The sequence below is a fragment of the Hylobates moloch genome, unplaced genomic scaffold (genome assembly GCF_009828535.3).
Source record: "Hylobates moloch isolate HMO894 unplaced genomic scaffold, HMol_V3 SCAFFOLD_9, whole genome shotgun sequence".
NCBI lineage: Eukaryota > Metazoa > Chordata > Mammalia > Primates > Hylobatidae > Hylobates > Hylobates moloch.
This window is the reverse complement of record NW_026652284.1, coordinates 81037038-81063006: the sequence shown is the minus strand read 5'-3', so window position 1 is coordinate 81063006 and position 25969 is coordinate 81037038. Positions and strand designations below refer to the sequence as shown.

The window sequence follows — 25969 nt, the reverse complement described above, 5'->3', positions numbered from 1 at the left end:
CAGATTAATGTTTTATAGACCCTGGGAAAAAGAATTTTCAGCAAAGTACAAAAATTTAAAGCATTCCTTTCTTTAATTTTGTAATTCCTTACTGTGGAATAGCTCAAAATGTCAGTTCTGTTTTAAGTAACAGAATTGATAACTGGGCAAGGAAACGTAATTTGGATTATAAAATTCTTGCTTTAATAAAAATTCCTTAAACAGTGCACGGTTTTGCTTTTTTTCAAAGTCTTTATAATTGCCATGCATAAATAGGTAATATCTTAATGGTGCTGAGCCAACATAAGAATCTTTCATGAAAAATGTACTGTTAAGTTCAAGGGGTCTGGTTTTATGTAAAAGGCGCAAGACAATTCCTGTAGTGCATTTTATGAGTTAAGGTTTCCGTACGGATTATTGAAACAATCTGTATTTGTTACATGATCTTAGTATTTCATGTACAAGACTGACACCCATCAACTTTTGAAGATTAGCCAGTTTATGGGTTGTTTTTGCGGGTAGAGGTGGGGTCTCCCTATTTTGTCCAGGCTGGTCTCGAATTCCTGGGCTCAAGGGGTCCTCCTGCATAAGCCACCATGCCTGGCCTGCCAGTTTATGATTATATTGAGGTTTCTAGGCTACCAGATTATTAGCTTAAACTCTTACATGATATAAAACAATGATAGCTACTCTTGAAGAGGATGTAGATAAGATAGGCTTTGGTATGATTTTAGTATTAGAGTGTTAAAAGTTATGATTAGTTTTAAACCTTATTCTTGTAACGTCTTTAATTTGGTCGTTCATGATTGTGGCTTAATTTTGGTGTAATACCCAAAGTACTTGTTAAAGGTGAAGATGTGGGTTTCTTTTAGGAGGATGGATTTAGAAGATCTAGCCTGGGGTATAGGGTATCTGCATAAAACTGATAACCCAGGCAATTTACACTTCTTAGTTTTAATTTCTAACCAATCACTCTCTGTGGACTACTGCTAGAGTTAGCTTTCTAAGTTAAACGTGTGGTTATCTCATTCCATGCTAAATAAACCTTTGGGATTAAATAAATCTAAACAAAACCCTAGCTTGTGACAGTGGCAGCCCTCCCTGCTGATGAAGCCTAGTGATGCTTCTGTACCTAGAATGCTTTTCACTTTGGCTTCTTGTTTTGAAACTCAAGATAATACAAACTCCACCCTCCTACCCTTTAGCATAGAACGGTGCGTCCAGTGGGGATCCTCCTGATCATTTTGTATTTTGCCTCACAACAGACATACCCTCTCAGGGGCTGATGGTTCATTACAATTTTTTTTTTGAAAGATTTTCTTCACTGTGTTAAGAAGGCAGAGAAACACCGTATTTCTTCAACATTGTAATACAAAATGGTTCAAATTTTGAGGCTTTAAAAGAGCTGGCTATTTTGAGACGCTTGAAGTCAAATCTATAAAGTTCACACACTAGTTCACACACCAAAATCTGGTGCCAGATTGGGTTCATAGCTTTATATGTTAGGTAGCTGATTGGAAGTCAGTATTTGTTGTGAGATTCGAAGATAAGTCACATTCATCTGTTTCTGAAATATCTGCTTTTTCAGTTATAGCAAACTTTTAAGTGGCTGGAGCCAACAGATCTGGGGAGTAGACATTTGGATTCTTGCAGGAATTAAGGAAACACAGTTGATTCTCATTTGCAGATTCTGTGTTTACAAATTTGCCTACTCACTAAAATTTATTTGTAACCCCCAAATCAACGTGCATGCTGCTTTCATGGACGTGTGCAGAGCAACAAAAAGTTTGCGTCACCTGATATCACACTTCCCAGACGAGTATCTCTTTCATGGTCTCTTGAGTGCTATGTTCTTGACATTTTTGTGCCTTTTGTGGGTGGATTTTGCTGTTTAAAATGGCCCCCAAGCATAGTGCAGAAGTGTTACCTGGTGTTCCTTAGCAGAAGAAGGAAGAGATGAGCCTTTTGGAGAAAATGGATGTTAGGGAGGCTTTTTTTCAGGTATGGGTGACATGAGTTATATGAATTCAGCATTTATGTTGAATAAGGTATCTTAACAAACACATAAAACAAGGTCATGTATTAATTGCTGGAAATGTCACAGGCTTGCAGGAACCTAACCCTGTCAATACAGGTTGATGATCCCTTTTCAGAAACGCTTGGAATTTTGGAACATTTACATATACAGAATGAGATCTTGGATGGGACTGAAGTCTAAACAATTTATTTCATACATGTTACAGCCTGAATGTAATTTTATACAGTATTTTCAGTAAATTTGTGCATGAAACTAAGTTTTGACTGACCCATCACATGAGATCAGGTGTGGAATTTTCCACTTGTGTCGTGTCAGCACTCAAAAGTTTTGGGTTTTGGAGCTTTTTGGATTAGGGATACTCAACCTGTATTTAATAATTCAGTCTTCATGGTGATTTCTTTTTTTTTTTTTTTTTTTTTTTGAGACAGTCTTGCTCTTGTTGGCCCGGGCTGGAGTGCAGTGGCACGACATCGGCTCACTGCAGCCTCTGCCTCCCGGGTTCAAACAATTTTCGTGCCTCAGTCTCCCAAGTAGCTGGGATTAAAGGCGTGCACCACCACGCCTGGCTAATTTTTGCATTTTTAGTAGAGAGAGTTTCACCATGTTGGCCTGGCTGGTCTCAAACTCCTGACCTCAGGTGATCACCCTCCTCAGCCTCCCAAAGTGTTGGGATTACAGGCGTGAGCCACAGCGCCCGGCCCATGGTGATTTCACAGAACATAACTGCTATGAGTAAAAAAACTGACTGTAGTTGTATATGGTAAATAACGTAGTTCATAATCCACAGTGGTTTGTTTGAAACTCCTAGTTTCATAGCAGAATTTGAGATGAAAAACAGAATAAGACAACTGACATTTTTTGGGCTACCGTGTATCTTTTAAAGCATATGTATGACTGCATCATTTGACAGTTTTGACACAAACTAATAGGTGACATTTTTCTATGGATGCTAGATGTGTAATGGTTAATTGGAAACTTCTGGAATCTTTTCTCTGTTTCAACATATGCTAAGACTTGCGTAGATGAAATAAGCTCAAGTAATGTGCCTTGTTTATAGTATGCTATCTTTGGTTATGTGAGAGACGTTAATGGAGAGTACTTTGAAAATTGCTTATTATTTTGGTTTAAAATCGTGATCCAAGATTATTCATTTAAAGCAAGTATATGACTTTGTGTTTTTTTTGTCTGTTTTTTTTTTTTTTTTTTTTTGAGACAGAGTCTCGCTCTGTTACCATGGCTGGAGTGCAAAGGCACGATCTCAGTTCATTGCAACCTCCGCCTCCTGAATTCAAGCAGTTCTTGTGTCTCAGTCTCCCGAGTAGCTGGGATTACAGGCACACAACACTACATCTGGCTAAAATTTTTGTATTTTTAGTAGAGACAGTTTCACCCATGTTGGCCAGGCTGGTCTTGAACTCCTGACCCCAAGTGATCTGCCTGCTGCAGTCTCTCAAAAGTATTGGGACTACAGACGTGAGCCACAGTGCCTGGCCAAAAGCAAGTGTATAACTTTGAGGAGGATCTGGATACTTAACGTTTAATGAGTGCACTAGACAAGTTGTCATGGAAGCAAAGTAAAATCCTAAGTCCGAGTTGGAAGCACCATGGGTGGAGCTGGTCAGTAAACTGCCTAACACTGTCCAGCTATGATAGTCTGCTGCATGGCTCTCTGCTAGGAGGCCTAACCAGTCATGGGGACATCTTTGAATAAACCAGTCAGGGCAGACGTACCTTTGGACAATGCCAGTGCTACACCAACGATTTTTTTTTAATTTTTTGTATCAGAGACAGGGTCTCTGTTGCCCAGGCTGGAGTGCAGTGACACAATTGTAGCTCACTGCAGCCTCCAATTCCTGGGTTCAAGGGACCCTCCCACCTCAGTCTCCCAAGTCGCTGAGACTACAGGCACTCACCACCTCATCCAGCTAATTTTTTTGTTTGTAGAGATGGAGGTCTTGCTGTGTTGCCCAGGCCGGTCTCAAACTCCTGGCCTCCTGAAGTACTGGGATTACAGGTGTGAGCCACTGCACCTGGCCCTACACCGACAAATTTTTTTTTTTTTTTTTAAATAGGGACAGAGTCTTGCTCTGTCACCCAGGATGGAGTGCAGTGGTGTGATCACAGCTTACTGCAGCCTCAACCTCCTGGGCTCAAGCCATCCTCCCGCCTAGCCTCCTGAGTAGTTGAGACTACAGGTACACTCCCACATCTGGTTAATTTATTACTTTTTTAGAAATGAGGTCTTGATCTGTTGCCCAGGCTGGTCTTGAACTCCCGATTCTCCTGCCTTGGCCTCCCAAAGTGCTGGGCTTATAGGTGTCAGCCATCATGCCTGGCAATGAATTGTCTCCTATTTTCTAGGCCTCATATTGACTCTCCCTCTTCAGTAAATATAGCCTGTCTTCTACTAAGTTAGATTTAAGGGTTTTTAGTTACCACTTTCTATAACACTCAGATCACTTTGATACATCTCTTGTTGCTGTATCTTCTCTACCACGTAGTTTCACATGCTAGGGAGATACATGGCAGAATTGCAGGATAACCTAATTTTTATTTATTTATTTATTTATTATTATTAATTTTTTTTGAGATGGAGTCTTGCTCTGTCACCCAGGCTGGAGTGCAGTAGTGCAATCTCAGCTCACTGCAGCCTCCACCTCCCAGGTTTAAGCGATTCTCTTGCCTCAGCATCCCGAGTAGCTGGGACTGCAGGCACGTGCCACCACGCCCAGCTAATTTTTGTATTTTTAGTAGATACAGGGTTTCGCCATGTTGGCCAGGCTGGTCTGGAACTCCTGACTTCAGGTGATCCACACGCCTCGGCCTCCCAAAGTGCTGTGATCACAGGCATGAGCCACCGCACCCAGCCAGGATAACCTAATTTTTAAATTTTAGATAGTATTCTTTTATTTGACCCTCACAATCATGGCAAGTTTGCAAAATATTGTATTATCTAAAAAGGTAGAAAAACATGCAATTTATTTACTTCGTTACTGACAATATCCCCAGTAAAGGAAACAACATGGGCTTTTGATTAGCTCTGATGTTCTTTCTGTAGAGAAAAAGCTCTACATGTTAGAATATTTGTCCTTTTCAGAAAGTTCCCACAAGATACATGATCATTGATAAGGCATACATGAGCAGCTGGATTTATGATTGGTGATGGGTTTTTGTTTCTATATCCCACCCCAAATAAAAAAAAATGTGTGGCACATGGAATATTTTTTATTATGCTTATTTCGTATTGCCAGGTAGATGGCCAGGCTGACATTCAAAAGTATTTTATCAGCCCCTAAATGTTAATATTTCCCAAACTATTTAAACCAGTAGAAGACATTTTTACTATTAAGAATAAAAAGTTATAAAATGGATTAAATGCCAGATTATATTATGCTAAACAAGTACTTTAAATTTTTAACAGATTTTTTTTTTTTTTTTGAGATGGAGTTTTATTCTTGTTGCCCAGGCTGGAGTGCAGTGGCACAATCTTGGCTCACCGTAACCACCACCTCCCGGGTTCATGTGATTCTCCTGCCTCAGCCTCCTGAGTAGCTGGGATTACAGGCATGTGCCACCACACCCAGCTAATTTTGTATTTTTAGTAGAGACGGGGTTTCTCAATGTTGGTCAGGCTGGTCTCGAGCTCCCGACCTCAGGTGATCTGCCTGCCTCAGCCTCCCAAAGTGCTGGGATTACAGGCGTGAGCACTGCGCCCGGCTTTAACAGATATTTTTATAAGCAAATCATTTATAAATATGGGTGACTATTCTTTACAAATCCAATTGTGATGCACTGGTAATTTGGTGGCACTGCAATTATGGCCAACAATGAAAATTGTAAAATAATTGCCTGAGGAACCAAGCTCATGTGCACTAAAAAGAAGCAAGGATTCTTAGAAGATTCTTAGAAGTATAGAGCAGTGATTTTTTTGGAGATAGAGTCTTGCTCTGTCACCCAGGTTAGAGTGCAGTGGTGCGATAGCTGCTCACTACAACCTCCGTCTCCTGGGTTCAAATGATTTTCCTGCCTCAGCCTCCCAAGTGGCTGGGACTATAGGCGCCTGCCACCATGCCCGGCTAATTTTTGTATTTTTAGAGACGGTTTCACCATGTTGCCCAGGGTAGTCTCAAACTCCTGAGCTCAGGCAGTCATCCTGCCTCGGCCTCCCAAAGCGCTAGGATTACAGGTGTGAGTCACTGTGCCCGGCCGATAATGCCTGTTTTTTAATCAACCAATTTTTAAAAAATTTACCAGAGCCAACTCAGAATTAACATTTGTAACTGCTAATATTGAGTATATGTATGTGTTTACTTAACAAGTAAACTCTTTACTTGCACTATCTCATTTAATTCTTAAAACCACCCTATGAAATTGGTTCAGTAATATGTTCCCATTTTACAGATGAGGAAACTGAAGCATCAAACTGAACTGCTACTTGTCCAAAGTCACATAGTAACTGGGGGTGGAGCTGGGCTTTAAATCCAAGCCTACATACAGACTAGAGTTCACACTTTTAGGCTTGGCATAAACTGCGTATAAACTGTAAAAAAGTAAAACTCCATAAAATCTCAGGTACTTGGACTACCTTCAGTCTGAGAGATGGGGGATGGGGAGACACAGGTAGCAAATTTTTATGTTTATTAAAGCATGAAATAGCAAAAACAAAGTTCCTTTTTTTTTTAATATAAATTTTTATTTTTTTTTACAGAATCTCACTGTCACCCAGGCTGGAGTGCAGTGGTGCGATCTCAGCTCACTGCAGCCTCCACCTCCCGGGTTGAAGCATGTCTCCTGCCCCAGCCTCCCAAGTAGCTGGGACTACAGGCGCATGTCACCATGCCTAGCTAATTTTTGTATTTTTAGTAGAGATGGGGTTTCACCATGTTGCTCAGGTGAATCTCGAACACCTGACCTCAAGTGATCTGCCTGCCTCGGCTTCCTAATGTGCAAAGATGCTTTTTTATTGTCACATTTTAAGGCAGCCAAAAGGAATGAGAAAGTCATTGTTTAGAAGAAAAGGAATCCTAGTGACGAGTTGTCTTGAAAGAGAAGAAAAAAGAAAGTTAAAAAACATAGAAGAAAAAGGAGATCTTTAACCGTGCTGGGTATAAAATTCTAAATCAGGATACTTCTCTTCCTTTGAGCATCTTCGACTGCCTGGGGAATATCAGACATTCTTTTAGTGGCCTTGTGATCATTTTGCTGAGCTTGTTCATATTCCTGTTCTAGGTTCTCTTAGAATTGATAAATAGACTTAACGAAAACCTTTTAATTACCATGAATTTTTAATAAAACGTGAAATTAATGTTCTGGCCTTGTATTGCACTTCTGTGCCAATTAGGAAGATATCTCAACCTTTTCTCAACAGTTATTAAGAAATATGTTGGATAAAACACCGATTACTACTGCTAAAGAACTTTCCAACAAATTGGGAATGTTTTCTTTCAGATAAGCAACACACACTGCCAGTTAAGTAGCAAAGCCCATCTAGAACTCCTGGCTCTCTGACTTCAGCGTCTGTGCTATTAACTTGTTTAATTTTGCTTTTGTCTTGCTATTTATGCAGATGAGAATGTTTGATATTTTCTTTACCAATTATATTAATGAATAATAACTACTGTCGTTTAAACTTAGCTTTCATCTGATCTCAGATGGAGATGACATAGATGTTTTGTGCCATGTGAGTGTAAACATTGATCCTGTTCCAGCTCTTTCCTTGAAGAAACAAACCAGTGGACTTGGAGAGGTGGTGTTATTTATTGTGTGTGAATGGAGCCAGAAGACATCTAGCATACCATAAATAAGCTCCCCTTGAAGACGTTCCTTCTAATCACATCTTTGATACATGGCAGGTTGGGAACATCACCCTTTGCCTTGCTTTGGGTTTTAAAAAAATTATTCTTTGTTTTTACTACACCTAGATTTTATGCATGATATTTTGAATTATTTATATACAGTTGATACAGCTTTATGATTTTTGACCAATGTTTATTTTTAATTTTTTTTTTGTGACGGAGTTTCACTCTTGTCGCCAGGCTGGTGTACAGTGACGGGATTTCGGTTCACTACAACCTCCACCTCCTGGGTTCAAGCGATTCTCCTGCTTCAGCCTCCTGAGTAGCTGGGATTACAGGCGCCCACCACCACGCCTGGCTAATTTTTTGTATTTTTAGTAGAGAAGGGGTTTTGCCACGTTGGGCAGGCTGGTCTCGAACTCCTGACCTCAAGTGATCTGCCCGCCTCAGCCTCCCAAAGTGCTGGGATTACAGGCATGAGCCACCACGCCCAGCCTATTGTATTTTATTTTTTGAGATGGAGTCTCGCTCTGTCACCCAGTCTGGAGTGCAATGGCGCAATCTCGGCTCACTGCAACCTCTGCCTCCCGGGTTCAAGCAATTCTCCTGCCTCAGCCTCCAAGGAGCTGGGATGACAGGCGCCCGCCACCACACCCAGCTAATTTTTTGTATTTTTAGTAGAAATCGGGTTTCGCCATGTTGGTCAGGCTGGTCTCAAAACTCCTGACCTCAGGTGATCTGCCCACCTCGGCCTCCCGAAGTGCTAGGATTACAGGCATGAGCCTGGCCCTGACCAATGTTTATACCCTGTAATCACTCATATAAAAATACAGAACATTTCCAGTACCTCAGAGGGCTCCCTTGGGCCCCTACTCAGTTAATAATTTGCCCCCTTCCCCAAAGGTATACATTCTTCATATGTCCTATATTTGTGGTAGCTGTTTTGAATTTCATATAAATAAATGCACGCATATTGACTTGTGCTTGTCTGCTTTTGTTCAACATCATGTCTGAGATTTCTCCGTATTATATGTAGCAGTAGTTAGCTCCTATGTGGCAGCATAGTACTCCATGTATGAATATACCACAATTTGTTCCTTCTGTTGATGGAAACTTGGGTTTTTAGTTCTTGGCTGTTAGACAAAAAGCAAGCTTGTGACTAGGTCTCTGAATCACAATAAGGCAGCAAGCTGGATATTCTGTGCTGCAGTGATAATTGCTCTGCTACGGGCACCAGCAATCTACAACTTGATTTATTGCATTGAAACAAGGCCAAAAACTCCAGAGACAATGTAACATTGATAATTGCAGGACAATCAATGTTTTCATATTGATTCCTAAACAAGGGGAAGATGTCTTCAAAAGCTCTGCAAAATCAGAGCAAGTCTTAAAATGTGAACAATTACTGTCCTCATAAAATGAAATGTCTTGAAATGGATGCTATTGCTACTACTTCGTGACTTTAGAACAAAGCTACATATAACTTCGTTTCTCTTAATTCACCTTTTCTCAAGTGTTAGGAAGGGGTTTTGCTATTTAAAGAAGAAAGAGACTACAAGGATAATGACGACTACAATGATAAAAACGATGACAATGATTCAGGGATTTGCATTGATACCCACCCCCGATATTTGGATCCTAGATGAGGTGACTCCAGCAAAATGGAAAAAACACATAGAGCCAGGCCTATCTCTGTAACAGCACTTAAGAGTAGGGGCATGACTGGGGTATTCTGTCTCGCTTTACTGCTTGGCACATTCAGTAAATACTTGTTGAGTGAATTCAGTAAATACTTGAATGAATGGTTCAAACATGAGATACCATTTTTCTTCAGGTTATGAATTTCTGAAATTAGAAACTGATTACTTGAGACATGGCATACTTTTGTTTTTTACTTTTCATTGAAATAGTTCAAACTTAAAATTGCAAGAATAATATTCAATTTTTATATATCCTTTACCCAAATTTACCAATGTTTAACATTTTGCCACATATACTTTTTTTATTCCCTTCATATATATATATTTTCTGAACCATTTTAGAATAGGTTGCATATATCATTTCCTTTTACCTTTTATTATCTTTAAAAATTATATAGATAGATAGATAGATAGATAGATAGATATTTAGAGATGGAGGTCTTGCTACATTGTCCAGGCTGGTCTTGAACTCCTGGGCTCAAGCAATTCTCCCACTTCGGCCTCCCAAAGTGTTGAGATTGCAGGCGTGAGCCACTGAGCCTGGCCCCGTCGTCATATTTGTGTATTTCCTGAGAACAAAGATATTCTCTTATATAGCTATAAATCAGTTATTACATTCAGGAATTTAACATTGAGAAAATCATAAGTCTTGTACCTCAACTTTTTCAGTTGCTGTGATAATGTTCATGAAATTTTTTTCCCTCCAGTCCAGGATCATGTTTTGCATTTTGTTGTTGTTGTTTTTTGTTTTCTTTAGTCTGCAACTGTTCCTCAGCCTTTTATTAGCTTTCATTATATCGATCCTTATTTTACAAATGTTGTTCGAGTTTGTTATACATTTCCTTATGATTAGATTTCAGCTAACTTATTCCCAACCCAAATAATGTATTTTTTCCAGTGTATCACATCCAGAGCCACACTTGGTTCCTCTGTTCCTCATTGGTGATCATTTGATCAAGATGTCTGTTTTCTCCACTGTAGAGTTACTGTTTTACCTTTTGTAACTAATTAGCAGTCTGTGGAGAGACACTTTGAAACTGTATAAATATTCTGTTCCTCACCAAACTTTCCCCCTAGATTTAGCATTCATTAATTATTCTTGCTTGGACCAACCTTTACAAGGATGGTTGAGAATGGTGATTTTCCAGTATCACAACTCCCTTTACATGTATCAGTTGGTATAAGGAAGGGCACCTCCCACACTTATTGATTGATTGTTTATCAGTGTGACCTAAAGAATTCCTGTTTTGCCGGGCGCGGTGGCTCAAGCCTGTAATCCCAGCACTTTGGGCGAGACCATCCTGGCTAACGGTGAAACCCTCTCTACTAAAAAACAAAAATTACCGGTGTTTGGGGGCCTGTATCCCACTACTCGGAGGTACCCGGGAGGCGGAGCTTGCAGTGAGCCAAGATCGCGCCACTGCACTCCAGCCTGGGGCACAGAGCAAGACTCCGTCTCAAAAAAAAAAAAAAAAAAAAAAAAAAAGAATTCCTGTTTTATAACCAGGGTTATAATCCATTATATTCTTAGTTTGATGCTCACATTTTCTCACATTTGGCCAGTGGGAACCCGTTCAAATTGGGTCTTGTGTGCATTTAACAATCTCCCATCATGTTTTGAACACTTTCTCACTTCTTGGCTTCACAAGATGTTCGAGGTTTATTTTGAACTTTCCTTACTCCAGCCCTGGGACCAGACATTCCTCTAAGGAGTAAAAACCAAGATAAGGCTTTAGGTGTGCTCATTGCAACTGATTTGACATTGCTTCGAAGCCCTTTCAGAGTTAGGAAATATAAGAGTTATAAAAGTTCACACTGGTAAGTCCCAATTCAACCTCCAATTTTTTTTTTTTTTCTTTTTTGAGATGGAGTCTCGCTCTGTCACTCAGGCTGGAGTGCAATGGTGCAATCTAGGCTCACTGCAGCCTCTGTCTCCTGGGTTCAAGCTAATTCTCCCACCTCAGCCTCCCAAGTAGCTGACACCATAGGTGTGTGCCACCATGCCTGGCTAATTTTTAATTTTTTTTTTTTGTAGAGACAGGGTTTCACCATGTTGCTCAGGGTGGTCTCAAACTACTGGGCTCAAGGGATCCTCCTGCCTCAGCCTCCCAAAGCACTGGGATTCCAGGTATGAGCCACTGTACCTGGCCTAATTTTATTATTTATTTATTTTTACTTATTTATTTATTTGAGACAGTGTCTCACTCAGTCAGTCAGGCTGGAGTGCAGTAGTGTGATTACAGCTCACTGCAGCCTCGACCTCCTGGGCTCAAGCCATCCTCCCACCTCAGCCTCTGGAGTAGCTGGGACCACAGGTGTATGCTACCACGCTTGGCTAATTTTTTTTAATTTTGTTGAGATGGGAGTCTCGCCATGTTGTCCACACTGGTCTCAAACTCCTGGGCTTAAACAATCCACCTACCTCAGCCTCCCAAGTGCTAGGATTACAAGCGTGAGCCACTGTGCCTGGCCCAGTGTAATTTTAATCTGCATTTGTCTTACCATGAGTAAAGTTAAACATTTATGTGTGTGTGTGTGTGTGTGTGTGTGTGTGTGTGTATATATATATGCTTTTTTTTTCTTTTTCTTTTTTTGAGACAGGGTCCCTCTTTGTCATGCAGGCTGGAGTGCAGTGGGGCAAACACGGCTCACTGCAGCCTTAACATTAATATCCTGGGTTCAAGCCATCCTCCCACCTCAGCCTCCCAAGTAGCTGAGACCACAGGTGTGACCCACACATATATATATGTAGACCACTTTTATATCTTTTTGAATTGTCTGTTCATGCCTTTTGGCCATTTTTCTGTTGGGTTTTTGGACTTTTTGTCCTCCTAAATTTTAAAGACAGTTTTATGTGTTGTATTAGGGATAGTAACCATTTGTATGTGATATATGTCGGGAATACTTTCTCCCAATTTGTATTTTGTCTTTTAACTTTATTTACAGTGATTTTTTTTGTCATGCAAAAGTTTTTTTATGTATTCAAATTTGTCAATCTTTTATTTCATTTAGATTTTGAGTCATAATGAGAAAGACTTTTCCTACACCCATTTTACGGAGAAATTTGCCCACGTTTTCTTCCGCTATTTTTAGTTTCGTTTTTTACATTTAGATCTTTGATCTATTTGGAGTTTATGCTTGTGTGAAAAGATCGTGTGAAGAATGGATCTAATTTTATCTTTTCCCAAATGGCTGTCCAGTTTTTTGTTTGTTTTTCTTTCTCTTTTTCTCCCTAAGCCAGACAGATTTGGCATGTTCGGGTGTTTTAATATCATTTATTTAAAAACCCACCTTTTCCCTGGTAACTTGTGGTACCACCTTTATCATACACTAAATTTCTATTTGTAGTTGTGTCTATTTCTGGGCTTTCTACTCTGTTCCGTTAGTCTGTCTATTCATGCTCCACAACCATATTCTTTATCATACCAGCTTTGTAATGTGGTTTAATGTCTTCCAGGACTGGTATGTCCTCAGAGCCCTTCCTTCTTACTTTTCCTAGCTATCCTCGCATATTTATTTTTCTATATGATCATTTCAATTGTCTATCTCCAGAAAAAAAACTTTTTGAGAATTATATTCGGATCACATTAAATTTATATATGGACTTAGAATTGAAATCTTTTTCTTTCTTTTTGAGACAGAGCCTCACTCTGTCGCCCAGGCTGGAGTGCAGTGGTGTGATCTCTGCTCACTGCAGCCCTCCGCCTCCCAGGTTCAAGCGATTCTCATGCCTCAGCCTCCCAAGTAGCTGGGACTACAGGCGTGTGGGCCACCATGCCCAACTAAGTTTTGTATTTTTAGTAGAGACAGAGTTTCACCATGTTAGCCAGGCTGGTCTTGAACTCCTGATCTCAAGTGATCCGCCCACCTTGTCCTCCTTCTCAAAGTGCTGGGATTACAGGCATGAGCCACCGCACCCAGCCTAGAATTGAAATCTTAATGAAGCTGAGATATCCTAGCCAAGAACAGAAGTCTTTCTTTTTGCTCAAGTTCACTTTCAGGTATTTCAAGAGTGTTTCATAGTTTCATTCATATAGGTTTTGAACAATTCTTGTTAAGTTTTATTCCTATTTTAGCTTTTTGTTGCTTTTGCAAATGGGGTTTTTTTCTTCCACCATTATATATCCCAACTGGTTATTACTTGTGTATATGAAAAAAAATTACTTGTGTTGATTTTTGTATGTTAGTTTTTATATACTGCTACATTGATTTTTTAAAAATTGAGTTTATTTTATCATTTTTTCCCAGGGTCTGATTTGTGCTGTCATGTCATGTACAAATAGAGATAGTTTCACTTTTTCTTTTCTTTTAATTTTTATGCCTTTGCTTTGTCTAATTGTATTGGTCAAATACCTGTTGTGTAAATACTAGTGAGCCGGGTGTGGTGGCTCACACCTGTAATCGTAGCACTTTGGGAGGCCTAGACCAGCGGATCACCTGAGGTCAGGAGTTTGAGACCAGCCTGACCAACATGGTGAAACCCCGTCTCTACTAAAAATACAAAAATTAGCTGGGAGTGGTGGCAGGCACCTGTAATCTCAGCTACTTGGGAGGCTGAGATGGGAGGATTGCTTGAACCCGGGAGGTGGAAGTTGCAGTGAGCCAAGACCCCGCCACTGCACTCAGCCTGGGCAACAGAGCCAGACTCCATCTCAAAAAAAAAAAAAAAAAAAAAACAAAACGTAGTGGAGACAGTAGGAATCTTTGTCTTGTTTCTGACCTTAGTCGAAAAGTCTCTAGTACTTCACTGTTATGTAAGATGCCAGCTTTAGGATGGAGATATATATCTCCATATACCTACACACACACACGTGTAATTTATATAGAAGATACATACATATAAATATACGTACTGATGTATATATTTTGAATAAAAATATATGTGTATGTATGTTCATGTATGCATAGCCATTATGAATTGTGTCTTTTAGCATTAAACATGTCCTTTGACACATTTAATACCTTATTGCTAGATATGTAATGTTATGTTTTTCTTTATGTAGTACATCTTTTGGTATTTAGGAAAGATTGCATTTTTGTTCTAATTATGTTACTTTTTTTTTGAGATGGGGTCTCACTCTGTTGCCTGGGCTAGAGTGCAGTGGCGTGATTGCTGCTCACTTCAGTCTCAAATTCCCAGGCTCAAGTGATCCTCCCACTTCAGCCTCCCAAGTAGCCGAGACAACCACTCATCACCATGCTTGATTAATTTATTTTTTATTTTTTGAAGAGATGAGGTCTCACTATGTTGCCCAGACTGGTCTTGAACTCTGGGGCTCAGGCAACTCTCCTGCCTCAATCTCCCAAAGTGCCAGGATTACAAGCATGAACTACCAAGCCCACCTGTTTTTTTGTTTGTTTTTTTTTGTTTTTTCCCGAGACGGAGTCTTGCTCTGTCACCCAGACTAGAGTGCAATGGTACGATCTCTGCTCACTGCAACCTCCGCCTCCTGGGTTCAAGCAATTCTCCTGCCTCAGCCTCTTGAGTAGCTGGGATTACAGGCATGTGCCACCACGCCTGGCTAATTTTTGTATTTTTAGTAGAGATGGGGTTTCACCATGTTGGCCAGGCTCGTCTTGAACTCCTGACCTCGTGATAACCCTGCCTTGGCCTCCAAAAGTGCTGGGATTATAGGTGTGGCCTTTTTTTTTTTTTTTTTTTAACTAAACCTTTTATTATCTGGTCTGTCAATTTTTTAATGGTATCAACTATCTAACAATCTAACACTTGATCTTATTCTATTTTCCCTTCTGTTTCCTCTCTCCCTTCTCCTCTCAATTTTTTTTGTTGTTTTGCCCTTTTCTCTTTTTATTTTGGAAACTTGCAAATGTGTAGAAAAGTATAGAAAGTAATGTAGTAAAGCCAATGTTCCTATCACCCGCTTTCTCAACATTTGGTTCATTTTCTTTCATTTACATTCCCCCAATTCACATGTCCCTGGATTATTCTGAAGCAAATTTCAAACCTCATGTCATTTTATCTGTAACTATTTCAAAGTATGTATAAAAGATAAAGACTTTTAAAATTATTGCCACAATACCATTATCCCAGTTAAATGAGTAAGAATTCCTTTCTCTCTCTCTCTCTCCTTTTTTCTTTTTTGAGACAGAGTCTCACTCTGTTGCCCAGGCTGGAGTGCAGTGGCAGGATCTCAGCTCACTGCAACCTCCACCTCCTGAGTTCGAGCGATTCTCCTGCCTCTGCCCCTCGATAAGCTGAGACTACAGGCGTGTGCCGCCACGGCCAGCTAATTTTTGTATTTTTAGTAGAGACAGGGTTTCACCATGTTGGCCACGATGGTCTCAAACTCCTGACCTCAAGTGATCCGCCTGCCTCAGCCTTCCAAAGTGCTGGGATTACAGGCGTGAGCCACTGCGCCCGGCCAAGAATACCTTAATATAAAATATCCAGTGGTTGTTCATACATCTCCACTTGTTTTATAATTTTTTTACATGTTGTTTGTCTGAATTAGGATTTAAATAAGTTCTAGTTATTTGTGTTGGCCAACATATCTCTTAAGCCTCTTTTAATTTAAAGGTTCCTGTTACTGATGACTAGGGATTCTGGGCACTTTTTTTCTTGCATATTGGCCATTCATATCTCTTATGAAGTGTCTGTTCAAGACTTTTGCCCAATTATTTTTAATTGGGTTTTTGTTTCCTCATTGCTGAGATGTAGAATGTCTTTATATGTTCTGGATACAAGTTTTTGTCATATACATCTGTCTTGAATATACTCTCCCATTCTGTATGTCTAATAGACAACTTGTCTATTCATTCTCTTCATGGCATCTTTTGATGAGCATAAGGTTTTAATTTGGATAAAGTCCAGTGTATTTTTTTTTTTTTTTTGAGATGAAGTCTCATTCTGTTGCCTAGACTGGAGTGCAGTAGCGTGATCTTGGCTCACTGCAACTTCCACCTCCCAAGTTCAAGCGATTCTCCTGCTTCAGCTTCCTCTGTAGCTGTGATTACAGGTGCGGGCTACCGCACCTAGCTAAGTTTTGTATTTTTAGTAGAGAGGGGGTTTCACTATATTGGTCAGGCTGGTCTCGAACTCCTGGCCTCCAGTGATCCACCCACCCCAGCCTCCCAGAATGCTGGGATTACAAGCGTGAGCCACTGCCCCTGGTCATGTTATACTTAATATTTCAAGTATATTTTATTATACTTAATTATACTATATTTATATATCATACTTAACTATTATACTTAATTATACTATAATATATTATATTATTAAGTATATTAATATTTTAAATTTTAGCCATTTAAGATAATATTTTTAATTGTTTGGAGGTGAGGTATGAAGAGGCACCAAACAGCACCACCTTAGAGGCTCACCCAGTTACAGCATATTTTTTAAAGGTGTCTTCATTGTTTTGTTCTTGCTCTTATTTTAAAAATAACAGCTCCTCTTAAAAACTAACTGAGAATTCAGCAGAAAGTAAATGTCCTTCATAATTGAGGGGGCTGGGGGGTGAGATGGGGAGTTAGGTCTGAAGTGAAACTTAAGTCCATTGCAGCTAAAGAATGATTTTACATTTTTAAACAAATCAAAACAATCATATCCACGTCCAAGCCTCCAAATCCCCTACAGCAGAGTAGCAGAATCAAAATGTCTTGCTTTTGTGCTAAGCTTTTTTTTTTATAAATGGAATTTAATTTTTTAATTTGAAACAATGACAAAGGCTACAGAAAAGGTGGAAGCACAGTACAAAAAATTATTTTCTAAACCATTTGAGAGTTGCTAACCTAATGCATCGTACCCAAACACATATTTATTTCCTAGAAACAAGGATGTTCTCCTCCATAACCATGACACTGCCATGCAAACGATAGCACCGTCGAATCCTCATGCCCCACTCAAGTTCCTTGATTGCTTCAATAATGTCCTCCATAGCAAAAGGATCTAGTTCAAAATCGGGAGTTACATTTCATTGTCATGCCTAAAACATAAGAATTGCTCATTCACTTTGGAGCAGTTCTTCAGTCTATCCTTGATTTTCATGACCTTGACACTTTGGAACATTATAGACCAGTTATTCAACAGAATATCTTTCAGTCTGGGTTTGTCCGATACCTCTTTATTGTTAGATTGAAATGATACATTTTGGTGGAAATATCACAGAACTGACATTACATTCTTCTCATTACATCCTGTCTGGTGGCCTGTGATTCTATTTTATCTCATTACCAACGGCGTTCATTTTGAGCATTTGATTAAGTTGTTATCTGCCACACATTTGCTATTTTTCTCTTTATAATTACTATGTTGTAGGGAGATATTTTGAAACTATGTAAATGTTTGCTTGCCCATCAAACATTCCATTTGTTCATTGATTTATTTACATCTGTATGAGTTTATGGTTTCTCATTTTAGTCGATGAGTTATAATCTGTTACTATCATTATTTAAATTTTTTTTTCTGCTTTCTTTGGCTCCCCAGTAGGAAACGATGACTATCATTGTTAATTTTAGTGCTCAGGTTGTCCCTGATGTGACTCGTGGCAGCTCCTTCAAGTTGGCTTCTTTGACCTTTTGACATGTCCCTATTGTTTTTTATTTTAATTAATTAATTAATTTATTTATTTATTTTTTGAGACAGAGTCTCACTCTGTCACCCAGGCTGGAGTGCAGTGGTGTGATCTCGGCTCACTGCAACCTCTGCCTCCCAGGTTCAAGTGATTCTCCTGCCTTGGCCTCCCAAGTAGCTGGGACTACAGGTGTGCGCCACCACACCCAGGTAATTTTTAATATTTTTAGTAGAGATGGGGTTTCACCATATTGGCCAGGCTGGTCTCAAACTCCTGACCTCATGATCTGCCTGCCTCACCCTCCCAAAGTGCTGGGATTATAGGCCAGAGCCACTGCACCTGGCCCATCCCCATTTTTTTTTTTAGTACTTCCTGGCTTTTTTTTTTTTTTTTTTTTGAGATGGAGTCTCACTCTGTTGCCCAGGCTGATGCACAGTCTCGGCTCATTGCAACCTCTGCCACCCGGGTTCAAGCAATTCTCCTGCCTCAGTCTCCTGAACAGCTGGGATTACAGGTGCGTGCCACCATGCCCGGCTAATTTTTGTAGCTTTAGTGGAGACGGGGTTTCACCTTGTTGGCCATGCTGGTCTCGAACTCCTGACCTTGCGCCCACCTCAGCCTCCCAAAGTGTTGGGATTACAGGCATGAGCCACCGTGCCCGGCCTACTTCCTGGCTTTATGGCACAAGATGTGCCAGTCTTTTCTTATACCTTGCCTGCTCCTGCCTTGCGATTAGCCATTTTTCCAAGAAGCCCTGGTTTCTTTTTGTGCAATGTGGCATTTAGAAGCCAAGATCTGGGTGTCAGGTGTGCTCCTATATGTTAGGGCGGTCACTGCACCTAGGCTGCCTTTATGAACAGAACTAGGGAATATAGGAAACATATCCAACACCCACTGAATCTGTCTGCAGTGTTAACAAGATCCCTAGGGGATTCACATGCACTTTAAAGCTTTGGAAGCACTGCTCACCTACAGAGTAGACTCTACTGTCCAATCCAGCTATTTGAGTGTCAGTCATCATGTTGCGTGTTAGCCATCACGTTTCATTTCAGCCATCAGGAAGGAGGAGGGGAGCAAAAGAATTCACCTCCCGTTGAGTTAGGTCCCTTTAATCCCAGAAGTCTCTCAGAACACTTCTGCTAATGTCTCATTGTTTAGAGCTTAGTCACATGCCTGCATGCAAAGGAGACAGGGAAATCTAGTGTTTTAGTTGGGGGCCATTGCCCAGCTAAATAAAATTAATGTTCTATTTTTTTTTTTTTTTTTTGAGATGGAGTTTTGCTCTTGTCGCCCCAGGCTGGAGTGCAGTGGCGTGATCTCGGCTCACTGCAACTTCCACCTCCTGGGTTCAAGCAATTCTCCTGCCTAAGCCTCCCAAGTAGCTGGGATTACCAGGCATTCACCACCACACCCTGATAGTTTTGTATTTTTAGTAAAGGTGGGGTTTCACCATGTTGGTCAGGCTGATCTCGAATTCCTGATCTCAGGTGATCCACCCATCTCAGCTTCCCGAAGTTCTGGGATTATAGGCATGAGCCACCACTCCTGGCCTTAATGTTCTGTTTCTAAGGAAAAAAAAGAGATGCTGGCTATTGGGTGGGGTATAAGAGTCTCTGCTCCTCTGGTCTTACTTGGTAGCAGCCTGTGTGTCCTCTCAGCATACTGGGAAATTGTTGGTAGCAGCAGCCAACACTGGGCACAACAACCAATCACCCTTACGTGGACAGCAGGGAAGTCACTACGGCCAGCCCATACTTGAAGGACCAATGTAAAACCCCTACCTCAACCCCGTCTTTTTCTTTCTCTCTCTCTCATTCTCTTTCTTTTCTTTTTTTCCTTCTGTCTTTTCTTTTTTCTTTTCTTTCTTTCTTTCTCTTTCTTTCTTTCTTCTTTCTTTCTTTCTTTCTTTCTTTCTTTCTTTCTTTCTTTCTTTCTTTTTCTTTCTCTTTTTTTATATGGAATGCTTTGTAATTTGTGTCATCCTTGCATAGGAGCCATGCTAATCTCTGTATCATTCCAATTTTAGTACATATGCTGCCAACGTGAGCACTCTTTCTTTTTCCTTTTTTTTTTTTTTTCTTGAGACAGAGTCTTGCTGTGTCACCCAGGCTGGAGTGCAGTGCACTCTCTGAGCATCACGATCTCTGCTCACTGCAACCCCCACCTCCCGGGTTCAAGCAATTCTTGTGCCTCAAGAAGCTGGGACTCATGCATCCCAAGAATCTGGGACTACAGGCATGTGCCACCAAGCTCAGCTAATTTGTATTTTCAGTAAAGATGGGGTTTCACCATAATGGCCAGGCTGGTCTTGATCTCCTAACCTCATGTGATCTGCCCCCCTCAGCCTCCCAGACTGCTAGGATTACAGGCGTGAGCCACCACACCTGTCCTCTTTCTTTCTCTCTTTCCTTCTTTCCGTGAGTGCAGTGGTGCAATCATGGCTTACTGCACACTAGAACTCCCAGGCTCCAGAGATCCTCCCACCTCAGCCTCCCAAGTAGCTGAGACTACAGGTACACGCCACCATGCCTGGCTACTTTTTTTTTTATTTTTTAAAGATGGCAGCTTGCTGTGTTGCCCAGTCTGGTCTTGAACTACTGGCCTCAAATGATCCTTTCACCTCAGCCTCCCAAAAATGCTGAGATTACAGATGTCAGCCCTTATGCCCAGCCCCAAATACTCACTTTCATATAGACCCTGTTGCCATCATGCCTACCAATCCTATCTTCTGCTTGGCCCGAAACTGGAGCCAGGGCCAGAATTCAAGGAGCAGTAAGGTAGAAAAGAATGTTTGGAAGGCACCGTTTCACACAGTAGCTCAGCCGTCAGACTCTGGAAACAGACTGCTCAGGTTCAAATCCCAGTGCCACCACTTATCAGCTGTGGGGTTTTCAGTAAGTTATAGCTGTTTGCTAGGGCTCAGTGTACTTGTGTTAAAATGGGGATGAGGCTGCGTGCAGTGGCTCATGCCTGTAATCCCAGTGCTTTGGGAGACCGAGGGGGGATGATGGCTTGAGCTCAGGAGTTTGAGGCCAGCCTGGGCAACATAAGGAGATCCCATCTCTAGTTAAACAAAATTAAAAAAAAAAAAAAAAAAAAAAAGCCAGGCACAGTGGCTCATGCCGGTAATCCCAGCACTTTGAGAGGCTGAAGCAGGTGGATCACGAGATCAAGAGATCGAGACTATCCTGGCCAAAATGGTGAAATCCCCTCTCTACTAAAAATACAAAAATTAGCTGGGCGTGGTGGTGTGCACCTGTAGTCCCAGCTACTCGGGAGGCAGGAGAATCGCTTGAACCCAGGAGGAGGAGGTTGTAGTGAACCGAGATTGTGCCCCTGCATTCCAGCCTGGTGACAGAGTGAGACTCCATCTTAAAAAAAAATGAGATAGATATAGGGTTACCTCACAGGTTGTTGTGAAGATTTGATGGAAATAACTATTATGCAAAGCTCGTGGAGCACCTGGCCCACAGTGAGCTACCATACACCTTAGTTCTTATTACTAAGCAGAGATACCACAGCAAAGATAGCACCACCCCGGGGGTGGCTGCCAACCCTGATGGTGGGCTCAGGCCCAGAAACCTGTTCCACAGGAAGTACAGAAACCACCAACTTGGAGGTGCCATCGATTTACTTAGTACTAACGTATTAAGTAAAAAGCCCAGTATTTCCACCATTTTGGAGGAGATTGAAGCCAGCTCCATTTGCCATTCTACACCTTTGTGACAGATACCCAGGACTTTCCTGTTTTGGTGTCGTGTAGACAGTATATTTTCTTTCCCTGAGTTTGCTTTTGTTTTTCTTGACTGCTCAAACTATTTCCAACAGATTTTTTTAAAACAGTATTTTAGAAAAAAACAAACAAGCAAGGAAACAAATTGACCTGCTAGATAGAGCATTTGACTTTGCATACATCCTCTCCATGACGAAACCTGCAGCCACCCCTGCCCGTTTACAAGAACTTAGCAAACCTTCGCAAGTCTGCATCCGTCACTCGATACGTGAAAAGTGGCCTATCATTTTCTTAGACAAACATCCTGGGCAGTTTGGCTTCTTTTACTTTGTCATTAATACAACCGGTTTGGCTGAATACCTTAGGGGACCTTGAAAGACCAGTTCTTATTATTTTAACTTCCTCCCTGGCTTATCATTTTGGTTTATAATTTGGACATATTTGCCAGTGGCCTCTAGGTACCACTGAAAGAAATACCTAAGATGAACAAAGACCATTTTTTCTTCTTAAGATCCATGACTCCACGTCACAATGGGGAAAGATTTAAAGAATGCCAAAGAGTGCATGAGTGTATTGTGGGTCTTTATGCAAAACTAGGACTAAATGTTCCTGTGCAGTATGACTGTAACTCATTCTGCCACTTCCAAGGCTGGCTGAAACTGTTGGAAATAATCCCTCTGTCCTTTTAACCTCCGACTCAAGCTGGGGCCAAGATGCCACCTGGTTGGCCACCTCAGGGGCCAGGGAAGTGGCTGAGAAGAGTAACAGTGCCCCTACTGGTGAGTGCTTATGACAGTGAATTTGACAGTAGGAAACCTCCCCCAGGGGACTCCTGAAGCAGCTGCAACGTGACCCTTGGTGTCTTGCCCTGTGGCATATGCAAACTGATGTTTAATGGCAAATATAAATGTAGCACTTACTGCTAAGTATCTCAGGGTGGCCAGAGACTGGCCACTCTATGTTTTCCCTGCAGTGGCTGTGGTTTTCCCATCCCTCTTTTCCTGGTAACAGTACCACTTCTCTTCAGAAAATCTCTCCCAATCTCTACATGCATCCGGTAATTTTAATGAGCCACAGTACTTGATCCTGTCTGTAGGGGTGAGAATGGGACCCAGACAGGCCAAACTTAGTCCTGCATCCCTTTGGACATTGTTGAGTAAGCTAGAAAGCTGGAGGTCATCCTTGACAACATCCTGTCCCTTACCTGCCATATCCAAGCTCCCAGATCTGCCAATTTTGCCTCCTGGATCTCTTTCCTGTCCATATCGTCAATCACCCAAGTGCCAGCTGTTATTACCTAACTTCTTAGTTAGTGTCCTCCTAACTGATACTTTCACATTCGCTCCGGGCCACCGCCATGCAGCCTACTGCAGCTGGAGTCTTTTATTTTTTTCAGATGGGGTTTTGCTCTTGTTGCCCAGGCTGGAATACAATGGTGCAATCTTGGCTCACTGCAACCTCCGCCTCCCAGGTTCAAGCAATTCCCCTGTCTCAGCCTCCTGAGTAGCTGGGATTACAGGTGCCCACCACCAGGTCTGGCTAATTTTTGTATTTTTAGTAGAGACGGGGTTTCATCATATTGGTCAGGCTGGTCTCAAACCCCTGACCTCAGGTGATCCACCTGCCTTGGCCTCCCAAAGTGTTCGGATTACAGGTGTTAGCCACTGCGACCTGCCATAGAGTCATTCTTTCAAAGGACAAATATGATTGTGACACCTTACCCACCCCCAATTTTGGTCTTGGCTTCCTATGGCCTTAGGATAAAGACAAAATTCCTTAATGTGGCCCACAAGCCCCATGGACTACTCCCCCCACTTCTCCTGCCCCACCTTGTCCTGCTCTCTGCTGTTTTAGCTACTAGACATTCTTGCAGCCCCAGTTTCTGGTATTAACTAACATGGTGCTTTGTGCATAGCGGTTCTTCCATCCAAAATGCCCTTTCCCTAACCCTCCACCTAGGTAACTTATCCTTTTTGTCTTAGTGCAAGCATCATTTCCTTAGGGAAGCTTTTCCCAACCTCCAAGGTCAAATCCTCCATGTACACTCTCCAAGTACCACCTATCTCCTTTGCAAAGCACTCGTCACAGTGCAGTTTCACACTTGCTGGCTAATTGATTTATGTTTGTCTCCCCAGTGATTATGAACTCCATGGGGCTAGGCCCAGTATCATGTTTTGCTCATATTTGTTGAATGATTGACAGTGAATGAACTGGTCCAAGAGGTGGGCATCCAACATAAATCAGGCCAACTGGAGCCTTTCCCCCAAATTTCCCAAATCAAAGTGGGAGGAGAGTTGTTCTCCTTTCCTCTGGGATCATAAGATACAAGGAGGCAGGTTCTGGGTTGCAGATGACTATCTTTCCTGCCTTATGTAGTCACCTGTCTACAAAATAAAACCTGGCAAGTAGAGAGGAGAGAAGGTCCTGCCAGGTAGGGTCCCTCATTCCATTCCCAGGTCCCTGGGCTCAGGAACTCTTCCTTCAGTTCTCCAAGCCTCCCAAGTCATTCCCAGTTGTGAAAGCCAATAGCTCTCCAGTTTATGCAAGCTTGTTTGAGATCGGGTTTTGTCACTCACAAAATAAAGATCTCTGGCTAAGGCAAGTTAACCCAGTGGCCTGGGCCTAGAGATCCAGGACTGGAGAGACATTAGGTTAGGACATTAGGGAAAAAATTGGCCTAAAGATAAGTTTAAAATTGTATCTGGTATGGCTAACTTTGCCTACTGCAATTAGACTGCACAGATGCCCATTGCTATCTGCCATAGGAAAGGTGTTCCTAACCTGCTGGCAAGCATCTGTGGCATGGCAGAAATATTTCATTTGAATGCTGGAAGTACATGTCTGCAACAAACAAGCAGCCACATGTCTAAGCAGCCATCCGGTAATGCATCACACATGCATTGTGCACCTATGAGCAACACAGATGCTATAGGAACCAGTGAATAAGCTTCAGTCCCCTGCAGAGGTTTATAGCATAGTTTGTTAGGGAGTGTGGCATAGACATAAATGGAAAGAAAGAAAGTGCCCAGACCTCTGACGGAGCTCACTCCTGAAAGGCTGCTTGCGGGGCCAGGCAGCACACCCAGGAGCACAAGCTTCAGAGCCAGGAAGACCTGGGTGTGAATGTCGGCTCTGCTGCTCACCGCCACTCGGGCTTACATCGTTTCCTCTGCTGTAAAATGGGATAATCATGCCCTTGTGGGTAATCAGGAGGATTGAAAGAGATAAAATACATAAACTCCCCAGCAGAGAAGCATTCGGCAAATTGAAGTAAGTGTTACTATATGCCCAGGTGATACTTTGCAGCCCACCTGGAAAGTCCCAGGCCCAGATCATAGTGTTTCACCCCCATGAGACATAGCTCTTAAAATCCCAGCATTAGGGATTTAGTTTGGGGTTTATTGTTTGATTGCTGGAAGACCCTTGCTGAAATGTATACACGCTATTTAAAAGTGCTAATACTTTTTTTTTCTTTGATACAGAGTTTTGCTCTTGTTGCCCAGGCGGGAGTGCAATAGCATGATCTTTGCTGACTGCAACCTCCGCCAGCTGGGTTCAAACGATTCTCCTGCCTCAGCCTCCCAAGTAGCTGTGATTACAAGCATGCGTCACCAGGCCGGCTATTTTGCATTTTTAGTAGAGACATGGTTTCACCGTGTTGGTCAGACTGGTCTTGAGCTCCTGATCTCAGGTGATCCACCCACCTCGGCTTCCCAAAGTGCTGGGATTACAGGCGTGAGCTACCACTGCGCCTGGCCTAAAAGTGCTAATACTTTTTTTTTTTTTTTGAGACGGAATCTCGCTCTGTCACCCAGCCTGGAGTGCAGTGGCGCGATCTCGGCTCACTGCAAGCTCCGCCTCCCGGGTTCACGCCATTCTCCTGCCTCAGCCTCCCGAGTAGCTGGGACTACAGGCGCCTGCCACCACGCCTGGCTAATTTTTTTTTTTGTATTTTTAGTAGAGACGGGGTTTCACCATGTTAGCCAGGATGGTCTTGATCTCCTGACCTCATGATCCACCCGCCTCGGCCTCCCAAAGTGCTGGGATTACAGGCGTGAGCCACCGCACCCGGCCAATACTTTTATTTATACTTTTTAATTGGTCATTGGAAGACATGGACACTTATCAAGCGTCAGTTAAATTGATCAGCAAAGAGCAGAATAGGACTTGGAGAATGAGGGAAATGA

At 41.8% G+C, this 25969-nt stretch overlaps 1 pseudogene; it reads right to left on the bottom strand.

Moving 5' to 3' along the window:
* Window positions 1-19998: 19998 nt before the first annotated feature.
* On the bottom strand, window positions 19999-20099 carry LOC116813957 (U6 spliceosomal RNA; annotated as a pseudogene).
* Between the last annotated feature and the right edge of the window lie 5870 nt (window positions 20100-25969).